General features: G+C 39.6%; 1 long non-coding RNA gene across 4 annotated transcripts in view; it reads left to right on the plus strand.

Moving 5' to 3' along the window:
• The window catches only part of LOC116801442, a 48294-nt gene that overhangs the window by 15921 nt on the left and 20069 nt on the right, over positions 1–12304 (plus strand). The window lies entirely within an intron of this gene.

The following is a 12304-nucleotide window of genomic DNA, read 5'->3' on the forward strand; positions in this document are numbered from 1 at the left end:
TTATTGGAGATGCCATCGAGCACTTCCTCTTATTTATTTATTGTGCCCCTCCACCTCTCAACAAGCACTATTGTCAAGTGGCGCCTATTGAGTTTCTTCGGTTTAAATAGCTAAACATTCCGAGCGCCTCTGAAGTTTTTCCGCAAGTCGAACAATTTCCGTGCCATTTTCGCCACTGTTGCCATGCGGATTGCGAGTTTGAGGAACTACAACGCAAAGTAATTGCTAAGGGTTCTCTTGTTCGACCCAAGTGGTAAAGGTCGCAAAGTTCATAAAAAAAAATATATCTGGCTTAATTTTATTCATTTGCCACTAGGGAAATCGCTAAGTGTCTTTAAGCCTTAATACTGCTCTAATGAACACAGTAATAACTTACTGTAAAGGATATAAAAACCATTTCAACACTAAACTTTATCAAACTGCGTGATGGATTTCTTGACCATTGTTCCGCTGTGGTTTAAAAGATAAACGTTCAGACGATAACGTCTTAGAGGGAGATGAGTAACGCTCCCTGCTTATCAAAGGCCAACAGTTTTTGCCACATACTCTAGTACGCAGATAGACAAACCCCCAGTTTCATGGTCCCTCGCTGCTCATAAATGTCAAAATAAGAATTGCAGTGCCTTTGAAGTGCAATCTTTTCGCTCAGCTTGCACATTTAATGGCGTTCCACTCTCACTACACTTCAGCTGAGCTCAGAACTGGAGACGCCAATGGCTCATATTTCCTAGCTGGACTCTGTTTATGATGATATATTAATGCGCCAGCCAAGAGGTGCCATAAACTGAAGCCACTTGAAGCCATCAGCCACTCCATTGCGGTGTTTTGTGGGCAGGGGATCCATCGAGATTGCAGATCTCGGGATCCACATGCCAAACATGTTATGCCTCGCATATATATTAAACGCTTAGTTATATGCTACTTAACACTTCCCTCCATTTATTTTTGCTCGAGAGCGAAAATTATTTATTTTCATTGCCATAAATTTTGATGGTAAAGCTGGCCGGGCTATAAATCTTCCAGTTTAATCCCGCTCCTCCCGTTCAATAATGCCTCTTTGCATCGCAACCTCGTTCGAATGGCTTCACTTCTAATTGCTTTTCCAATCAGCTGCATTGACTGTGATCTCTGGACCCTGGCTATATGGAAAAATCAGAGGAGGGAGGCGCCTTATGCGTCAGCTAAGTGTCAACTTTTTGAAATTGCTAATCATGCGAGGAGCACACAATGTCAGCCATTCACTTCTCCGTCCGAGCATGGGGCCAAATGACGTTATGTGTTTGTTCGATAAACAAAATGTTGTGGCTATATAGACGTTTTAGTACGCACACACAATATATGGGCAATATCTTCTTTTCGTATATTTTGCTTTATGGCTAGGCCAACACACTTACCCACTTGCCCGCCTGCTTTCAAAGGGGGAAAACGGAAATAGGAGCTGGAAAATGGGTCAACGGGAGTGGGTTCCCAGAAAGTCGTTTTTCTTCATAAAGTTCACGTCAAACGTTCTCACGTTCCTTAAAGCGAAAAAGTGAACTTCAGGAACTGTGGTGGAAGGTGTCTAGGCTTCTATGGTTCATTTTTCAAAATTGTTTAAAATAAATGCAAGACAATTTTGCATTGAAGTGCTGCCGCAGTATATTTAAAGAAATCCAATTTTACTTTTATATTTATACACAACATTTTTTTAATGATTTACAACACAAAAATGAAGACGTCACTTCTTGTCTATTCTTAGCTTCTGATTTACGACAAATAAATGAATGAATTTGAATGTGCAAACTCGCTGAAACTTTTTCAATGCGCATATTACGTATACGCCGTGCTGTGCGCTGCCTATTAACTCACGCTGTGCGTAGGCAATACGTTACGCAGTATACGTAACGTATTAGTTCATTCATTAGAAAAAATAAATTGTATTTTCGTTTTTTGGCCGCCTGCCAATGGCCAACTAACTGACGGAAATACTTATCTCACGTTTTCGGTAAGGTTGTGGCTGAATTTATCGCGAGATAAGCCACTGGCCACTTTCTAATCAGGGCCAAGTAACTTGGCATTACCTTTGAGGCTTTATGTGTGTCAAAGTTGGCCTCATCTATCACGGATGCGGATGTCTTTGGTGCCACCACCACACTGTACCTCATACAACATTCCTTGATGTCATATCGATTTTCACCAGGCCACATGCCCCATTCCTAGCACCCGCAGACCGATGGAGCTTTTCCCCCCTTTTGAATTAGACACGAAAAAGTGTCAGTTGACTGACGGAACTCGTGTTTGCGAATTGTTCGATTATCTTGTCTGCGCATTGTGTTTTTTTTCACTTTTCATGTACTTTTCCTTGGTGTTGGTTTTGGTTTTCGCCTTTGGCTTAAAGGTGTTAACTTTATCGGTTCCACTGGTCAGCAATTGTCCGTATTTTGTTCGTTTACAATGCAAACACTTGTTCGCCAGAATGAAAAGACATTTGATATTCATCGCTCCGCGGTTGGTTGGCGTTTTACCATTTTATATAATTTGTTTTTCATTGAAAAATATGAAATATAAATTCCCTTGCGATATGCTTTGGCACGTACCAATGGCCCAACAAACCAAAAGAAAATAAATAAATAAATAAGTGAAAACAAAGTACAAACAACTGAAGTGAATAATTCGGTTGAATTCGAGTAATTGGAGACTCGAAGCCATTTCGCACTGAGGATTGCGACTAATGCGTTACAAATTTGATTTCTTTTAAACGATTTTTAAAACTAGCTAAAGAGAACCTTTTATTTGTTTCAAAGTCAGTAATCAGAAAAAAACCATTGGTATGTTATCATCTACGCCTGTAGAGCAATTATAAGAATTGTGTCATTCGTATAAACAAACTATTTATTTGCACCCGATCAGTGCTCTGCACTTCATTTCCTTCGGTTCTTCCCCATATTGAAACGGGTTAGTAAATACCTAATAATGGGTTCATTCGAAAGTTCTAGTCGGATCCGCCTTGTCAATATCCGGAGTAAATATCACCCATTAGGGTCCATTAGAACCACAGAAGGTGTATGAAAAAACATGATCGTGAATCTATAGCGATTATATTTGATCTGAGGGCATTAAAAAAATTCTACCTACGTCATCGGTCAAAGTCTGCGAGGCTAGTGGACTTTAATCAAACAGTTTAAGATAATTTCGTTGAGCGCTTGGTTTTCTATGGCGTTTCAGTGACTGCTTGTAATGCCTCTTTTTATACCCTTGCAAAAGGTATATTGATTGGTGACAGAAGTTTGCAACATGGTAAACGCGACATATACGGCCAAATATAATATATATATTCTTGATCGGCATTAATTCGATATATAAAACACCTGCAAGGGTATAAGAGCTTCGGATTTCCGAATTTATCTACCTATCTTGTTTTTTTTTTGCAACCTTGCATTTTTCAACACGATTGCATTTTGTGACCACAACAATGGCAATTATCAGCGGAGGGGTCGCCAGGTGGGCAACCTGAAGCCAAACTGGCAACCAGTTCGCTTAGAACCCGGTTCAATGAACCCTCAACTTTCGTTAGAAACGCCATACCGCCGTCAACCACAGAAAGCGATTACATTAACCACCGCCAATAATTAAGGCAATTATTATTTTCGATTTTTTGCAACATGGTAGTTGGCTTTGATGCCAAGAAGTCAACGTTTTTATGGTCGATGCAAACGAAGTGCAAGACCGCACGTGTAAATAAGTAACTTTGGAGTAACGATGCCGCAGCCCAAACCCCAAAAGCCAAAAATAACAGCAAGTACGACGAGCAAACTATCTGTAAACAAGTTCAAGTCACTAATGACTTACAAGTTCAACATCTATTTTTCGGTTTTATATACATCTAGCGGGCAGCTTAATGGATATTTTTTATACATTTGTATACAAAAGTTCTAAGCTGCAAAGTTAGGACTTCAAATAAAATGTAATTGATTGTTGCTTCTGTGTTTGTTTTCAGAGCAATTAAACAGTTGAAAATAGAGCGGTAGAAAAATAATAATCTTAGTTGGGGTAGTTGGCCATAACCAGAACATTTAAGTTTGGACCAATGACAAGCTTTTATTGACTTGGTTGCAATTAATGTTCATTAACAAAATGCAATTCATATTCCAATTACCGTTTCCAGCCAACTGGCTGATGTGGAAACTCTTAGTATGTAATTTTATGACCAGTTTATATCGAACCAAGTCGGTTGTTACAAAACTGATTTGCAAGGGAAATGCAAGTTTTTCTAGAAGCAGCCGAGTGCCTGCCGTAGAGCATTAACCCGCTTATCTGGCTGGAACTTTTCTTTTACACGATTTTTATGCAAGATTTACGCCACTCGATGGCCTTGAGATGGTGCTGGTTTTTTTTCATAATCATTCCTCGGAATCGAGAGGGCAGCTATTAATAGCTGAGGTAAAACCGCCAAGAGGTCGCACCAACTGCAGGCGGAGCAATTATAAAATCATAAAGTATAGACATACCTTTTGTTAAACTGATTTACCTGTACGATTTTGGTTTGTTTATACAAATATATGTATATATATTTAACTACACCGCAAGAAAAGTGATAATTTATTTGTATTTTATATCTCGATATTCTAACTTTCTTATTCTAATGCACTGATAAAAACATATTTACTCGTATACAACATTAAATAAGTCGTGATATACTTTAGCATTATGTAAGATATGATATTCTTCATCATGGTAATTTTCCATACGCTTTATATATACATATTTTTTTCTGTGCTACATTTTGTATGAAGCTCACTTCACAAAAGGCCTCCGGCTGCCAGCTGTACTGCCCTACAATAAGTATATGAATTAAATCAGGGGCTGGGGTAGTGGATGGCCTAGCGTGCCGCTGGTGCGTTAAACTGAACGATATTATTTAGGCCAATAAAACTAAACGGTTCGGTTAGCCGAACACACTCGTTAATGTAAATGAGTTTTAATTAAGAAAAGACCAAACTGCCAATCCATGGACGCTACCTACCCCCACTCGAAATGAGCAGATTTAAGTGCAGCAATTGTAAGTTTAATTAATGACTTCGCCTGCCACGCCTTCTTGTCACATTCTGAGAATGCCCTGATAAAAGCACAAATCGTAATCTCTGCCCGATTTAGCGCCAGACATCTAGGTCATTATGGTGCTGGGATGGATGGGTGTGGACTCGGTGAAGGGCGGAACCCCAAAGTCTCCGACTAGACAAGTAGCAACCAAATAGAGTCGGGCAAATATTTACTTAAAGTTCATAATTTTACTGTCCGCACTAGGGCCCATTTGGGTAACTTTATCACTTGACTGATAAGCTCTTGAATCGCTTGTATCTAGATAAAGCTATCTGACAAGTCGAATGCACCGAACGCCATATTACTGTCAGCCTTCGGGTATCAGTTCCTGAATGATCCAAGATGACTGGCGAATGCAAACTGGCAGTATTCGGGTTTGTGGGTAATAATGCGGCCTTAAACTTTTTATTGCTTTATGGTGGAAAGTCACTGGGGAACTCATACACCAGACAAAACACTTTCATCGAGAGGGTCATAAACCAAATGTCTGTCGAAGGTACCGCACTGATTTTGGATTTGAATTTTTCCATTGTTTACATCGTTAATTAATTAAATTGTATATATTATATTCAAAATTGCTTTTGTATTCCGAACCTAGGCTACATTTTATTTGTAGGAAACGCAATGATGATATCATTGGCAAGATGCTTGCACATAAAAAAGATACTTATCAGCTGCGTGACAAGATACATGCGTGATAGCAAAAATACGAGCGATAAGATGTGTAATATGTTCTTTTGGCATCAGGAAAGGCGTAAAAGATTTCACCATATACCTATGCTAATTTTCAGAAAAATTCTATTGATTTTCAATCTTGAAAGTCTTTTTGTTTTATTTAAATGCCAATAAAGTAGAATTTAAATTCATAGATTTAGGGGGTTTTTTGAGCACAGTTGATTTGGATTTTCTGCATAACTTTGACACCATATTCATCAATCAAAAACTATAACTAATTAACTGAAATTTGAATATGATAACAGACACGTGATCGCAAGAGCTTGTCTTATCTAAGGTGAACCGCCTCGGCAGATCGGCAAGGACATACCTCGTTAGTTTCCGCACATATTGATGGTATTGGAATTTATAATTAACGTTCAATAACTCTTTTCGATTTTCGACACATTTGCATGAAAGCTACATGGCATTGCAAAATGCTTTTTCCTACTCTTGTTTGTGTTCCATACGCAAAAGGTGTCAATCATGGCGATTTCTTGACATGGTCGCGGGTCTTGGCTAAGGCCAAACACAGACATTCGAGGAAAACTATTTCGAGTTGAATTTCCCACATGTCTCTCAATAAATTATCAACTAGACCCAAATACATTTCCCTCTCCTCATGGAAAAGGCCATGTCAGAACGAGGGAAAACAACGTAGGCCTCATTCTCAATGAATTGGGTCATGATAAGACAAATAAAACTGCCAATTAGTTGGGACCCATCATCCATTAACTTGTGTGACAAAGGCAAACCTCAAAACTCAATTTAAGTTCGAGGACCACTAAAATGTCAACAGCCAGGACGAAACGAAACTAAAGCGAGCCAAGAGCCTTATGGCATGGGTGTACATATATGCAGTTAATGGTGGCCATAGCCGTGGGGCCCGTACATGTGCGGATTTCGGACCGTAAAGTAGACACCCGCTAAAATGAATTCAGAAGATCTAAAACTTTGAAGATTTAAAATTGTTTCATTCCCTATTAAACTGGAAGGATGGCTTCAAGTTAAGGAGTAAACCCAATAGTTCACTCCAGCCAGTGCTCACTGTGCTCTTGTTATGATGAACTGTTCGTCGGGTAATTTGATGTTTGGGCGGCTATGAATCTGAAATGTGACGCCAGTGCACTGAACTGGCCCAGCTTTGCATGAATTCGAGTACCAAACGGGGGGCATTACCACATCGGAATTATCGGAACCAACCTTGTTAACACCCAGAGCAGCCCACAAATAATTATAATCAAAGGAACAAGGGGTCGTGTTGGGGTAAGTTTCTCGATTATTCAGGAGCAGCCACAAGAGGATTATTAATGCCGACGGATTGGCCTGCTGTGCTCAAAGATGCAGAGCGCCACCACCTTACGGGCCGAAGTTGAAGTTTCCCAGGCGTAATTGAGACGAGGTGCACTGAGTTAACTAATTACACTGCAGACCAGCATAACTTGGTAATTGATTGTATTAGTTGGAGAAGGGTTTCTCACTTATTTTTTACAACATGCAGCAGTGACAAGCGCCCTCAAATTCATAAGTTTTTAATTGAATTCAACGCAATTTGTCTGCTCTTTGTTCTTAATGCTGCTGCTGCTGCTGGGAAATCGATACTGATTGAATTCTGAATCTGCACTCGGTTTGACATCGGACAAACGACTTCGATTCGAGGTCAAGATTAGCCAAGCATTTAAACCGTTACGCTGCGCAGTTATTACTTATATATCGTGTCGAATTGACCACACGCGACTACTTCAGCATTTACATACTTAATTTATGTGGACTTTAGCTCAACGGTTTTTTAGTTTTTTTGCAGTATCAATTTTTCCATTCGAGAAAAAACGTCACCAGGGGCCAGATTTTGAATTGATGACACCCAGACGACATCGGCGGAGAAAACGATGTTAACTTGTTTTGCCATCGGCCTATTGTTGTTACACAGAGAGTTAACGAGTTAATGGAAAAGTTTGCTAATAGAACTAATACAGAGATTGTCTGAGTTGGCTATAATGGTTTGTTTGCCTTATAAGCTGTTTTTTTTGCGCTGGTCATGTTCACAATTAAATCGTATTCTTCTTTAATTTGCATTCCGCCAACCGCAAAAACAATATATTAATGCGTTCCGACAGATACATGAAAAAGTTGCCAACAAATGGCTTTGAGCGCTACTTCAATTCGTTATGGAAACTGTGTTTTTTTGTGGTGGAAAGTTTATCATACTTATGGGCATCGATACTGCGTAATGTAGGGTAAATCCCCGGCGAAGTTGGAAAAACTCGGAGGGGGGCAACTGAGTTACATGGCTCAGATAAAAAGATCTTCCAATATTTGCTTTTTTGCTTTCGCTTTCGTTATAGCCATTCCCCCTTTGCACCGCATTTGATTCAATTATAAGCGGATAAAAGAAGGCGAATATCTGTATACACACATATTCCCATATTGGCATAATCGCATCAGGGCGGGCGGGAAAGTAGGATCTGTTGGTCAAAGCTAATTGAATTTGGATTTACCGAAGCCAAGCTCAACTCCCTGATTGTCTATTAAAACTGTTTGCCCGAAACGTAATCTTATCAGGCAACGGAAACTGTCAATATTTCGCGTTATTCAACAAATAATATATATTTAAGTGGATTCGTCATGCCGCCAGTCTCACCTGTTCGTTTCTTAAAAGGGCAGCGGTTCCGCCGTCAATTAGCAGATATACCAGGGCTAAATATTATTATAAAACTGCCTACTTAGGGGAGGAGCCACTCAAAACTTTGGCTAAGTGTGAAACAAATTAGCGCCTTTGCCCGGCACGGCCCATTATTGCGGAAATCATTCTACTCAACGGCAAAAATACAATATATGTACATATGTGTAAAAGTAGCTAATGTTATTTCAAATGTCAGAAAAGCGAGCGAAAATGTTGATTTATTGACCATTTGTGTATCTCAAAAATATGACACGTCAAATTGTATTTAGCTTTTCATTTCTTTCGAAGGAATCATAAAATAATGCAAGCTTTATATGTAGTGACAGGAAGTAATAAACTAATATCTTAAGTTCGCAATCAGATAGCAGAAAATTGGACAAAGTAAGCTAAAGCATTAAATGCATTGCTGCAATTGCACTCCACCCTAAAACCCCAAAAATGTGTTCCACTTGTTGACATTGCCACAAAGTTCTTATCAGGTCTTCACCTCAATGAAAAGCCCCATAGCTCAACCGAAATTGGTTCGAGATAATTTCCCCATTTGGGCGATGCAATCAAATGACTCGATGGGCTCGGCAAAATGGCAACTCATTACTAGCCGGACCTGATGGGCCTTTAACCAGCTCAAGGACATGCGGCTTCATGATGACCAAAAGTATATGTCTCGACTGCATATGGTCCGGTAAATTAAAACTTATCGCAATAAGTTTTCCATTTTTGGTATTGAGGGAATGCATACACGTGTAGGCGCGACAGACCATAAAACAATAATTTTTAGCTTTACGTGAGATCAAAAATGCATAACCACTTTTGTACCCAGTTTTGTGATAAAGTATTCACAAATTTGTTATAATTACCACCATTCTGATGGTAATTCTGAACACAAAGCACACTTAATCTTGTGAAAAGAAATAAATCAATTTCTGTGCGCTGCACATGATGAAAATCGCACCCAATTTGGAGTGGACATATGAAATTATCAGTTCGGCAACAAATATGGGTTAAATATCATTTATATGAATTTTTATGGTCTTATGGGACTTAAGTGCTTCAATTCTCCCGATAAACACGTGCACTGTCTTGCGGGGCTGGCTGAAGTCCGGTCCGTATGCGAGTGCGAAAACTTTATTTTAATATTTTTCAGAGTCGAGCACTCGAAATGCATACAAAAAAGCCCACGTCAAGAGTGACGTCACATTTGAGCGCGAAGTAAGGTTCGAAGTCGACACAAAAGCGGTAAAAAACCGGCTTTTACATAGACTGGCTCAGATGGGTCGACTCTTTGTGCTGGCCTGGGAATCACTCTGTTTTGGCTTTATCTCGGACTCCATGTTATTCATGCTCCTCGATTAACCAGATCACGTGCCTGTAAGTCCCCCAGCGATGGTCGAAAGACCAGCCTCCTCAGTTGGTCAGCAGGGTGAATAAGTTATTGGCCGGGCAGTAAACATACAAGTATAAATATCACTGGCACTTTGTTCCCGGGTATTTTTTTCAGAGTAGCGAACTACGGTCCCGCATACGTTTACTCATGTTTTAAGTTTATCTTTCCGTCGAGTCATGCAAATGAGCGCATTATCCAGCCGGTGCAAATTCTTAACCCGATCATCGGACGGCGATCAAACAGCCGAGCTCAGATACTCGGATACTCGGAACTCGACCCCAAAGATACTCGCAATCGGATGGCTAGGTGTGGGTAAGGCATACACACCCCCAGACGGAACTGCAAACACCTGTTCAGACAAATCTCGATGCAATTGTCGCCGACCATTAAACATTGTTGGCAACAGGGCCAAATTAAGGGTAGAAATATATTTGACTAATTGTTTAAATAGATTAAATATATACATGCCGCATGCACTGGATGCAATCTATGGGATGTCACTTATAATTATTTAAGATTTTGCTAACTTTTTATAGTGACACTTTCATTAAAATCCATTAATATTAGATAACAAGCTCACTGAATAATTTAAAGTGCAGCAGACATGCACGTTTAAATTAAAAGCGAAAAAAGAAACCCCAACGAGATAATAACCAGTCGGCAATGCGGCTTTGATCTTAAATCACAGATATATTCTACCCCATGAAATAAATCCAATTCGTGGAATCCCAGCAGATTCTGCATGCGTGCGGAAACTCTTAATTTGAGCACAAAGTGAATTCTACTGCGATTCCCTCTGAAAAGCGAACAATGAGTGCCTAAATGGGCATTATCAGCACCTGCACCCGTATTTGATCAACAGCGAATTGCCTTTTGTGTTCCACTATCAATAAGTAATCAAAGCCACACTTCCTTCCTTAGATAATAGTCTGGCAAATGGAAGCTCCGCCTTGATTTAATTTGAGTTCACTTCACCCTCACCCCGCAACCCGCTATTTCAGCCGAAGGGCGAAGCGTTAAAACGAGCGTTAAATTCACACCCCTAAAATGCCGCTAAAAGATCGCTTTCACACTTTAAAATGCCATAGATAATGTCCAGAGAGAGATCTCTAGATCGGCCCAAAGTAAATATGAATTAGTCGGGGTCTTATTGACTCAGCGTCACACGCCGTAGATGGATGGATGTTCCGTTCCGCTCGGATGGGTTTTAGTTAAATGTAAAAGTTCGGGCATGTTGCCATATGATCGATGGCTGGTGGACGTTGATCGAGCTCCACATTGATAAGACTTTGTGTTGGGGCGGATGTTTGAGTACGTAGGGGAGATTAGTGGTCGATAAAATTCGATAGAAAAAGAAAATAAGAATGTAATTAATTAAATTAACATTTCTTTTGATCCTTATCTATTATAATCCGAAGACAGAGACCTATAAATATATTTTAATTAAGACATTGCATAATTTGAATACATAAATCTTGTCGTGATGCTTCGGGGCAAATCAGCAATTAAACGCGCCATCTTTATCGGCAATCATTCATTTCGCATCTTCTGGCATTTTCACGACTCGTTAGCGGGCATCTCAGCTATTAATAAATATATATCTCCTGGCGTAAGTAGGGCATGCAAACGCCGCTCAGACCTGACACAAAAAAAATTGCCCAGAAGAAAATTGCTTTTCTGTTGATTTTTCACAGTCTCCGGTCGCGTGTTCACAGAAAAAATATTCGGCTCGTGTGTTCCATAGAACTGTAACGATGATGAAATGCACTGCTAAAAATAAATGTCATATATATTATTAGAAATTGCATGGAAATATAGAGAAATAATAGTGGAATTAAAGATAAACATTGACATTCAACATGAGATATTTTTTGCATATTTTCCAAGAAAATATCTAAAAAAAAACCAAAAACTTTCCTTGTGGCATTGACTTTTGGCTTGATGCCCCAAACTTTTTATGACTACTGGGAACCGAGTAGAATTTGCGATGAGCTCATTAGAGTCGATTCTCCGGTCATGTTGTAAGCGCCTGATCGCCGACCGATCTGTGTACCGACTTCAGGGGATAATGCGTAGTTATAAAAAGACAGTTAACTATAATCAAGAGCCTTCATGTGAAGCGGGCTGAGTGGGTGTGGTTCAAATGCGATTTAAGGTAATTGACTTTAAGTGCCCATGACGAACTTCTGGACAGTTCCCAGGGAGGAAAAAAAAACTGGATTTATTTCTTATCGCAAAACTTGCGATAACCAATTTGTATATGTTCGTTCCTGGAGCGTGCCGATTTTTAAGTTTGCGAAATTGAGTTGTTATGTTTTCCGAGTCATTGTCGAGCGGGTTTTGGTAGCCGGGGATTAAATCTGCTGTATCATCTTGGTCCAGCGTTTATTTCTATTTGCTTTTAATTTCACAATCAAAACAACAATAACAAAACCGTGCCTTAT

Source organism: Drosophila sechellia, chromosome 3R, assembly GCF_004382195.2.
Source record: "Drosophila sechellia strain sech25 chromosome 3R, ASM438219v1, whole genome shotgun sequence".
Taxonomy (NCBI): Eukaryota; Metazoa; Arthropoda; class Insecta; order Diptera; family Drosophilidae; genus Drosophila; species Drosophila sechellia.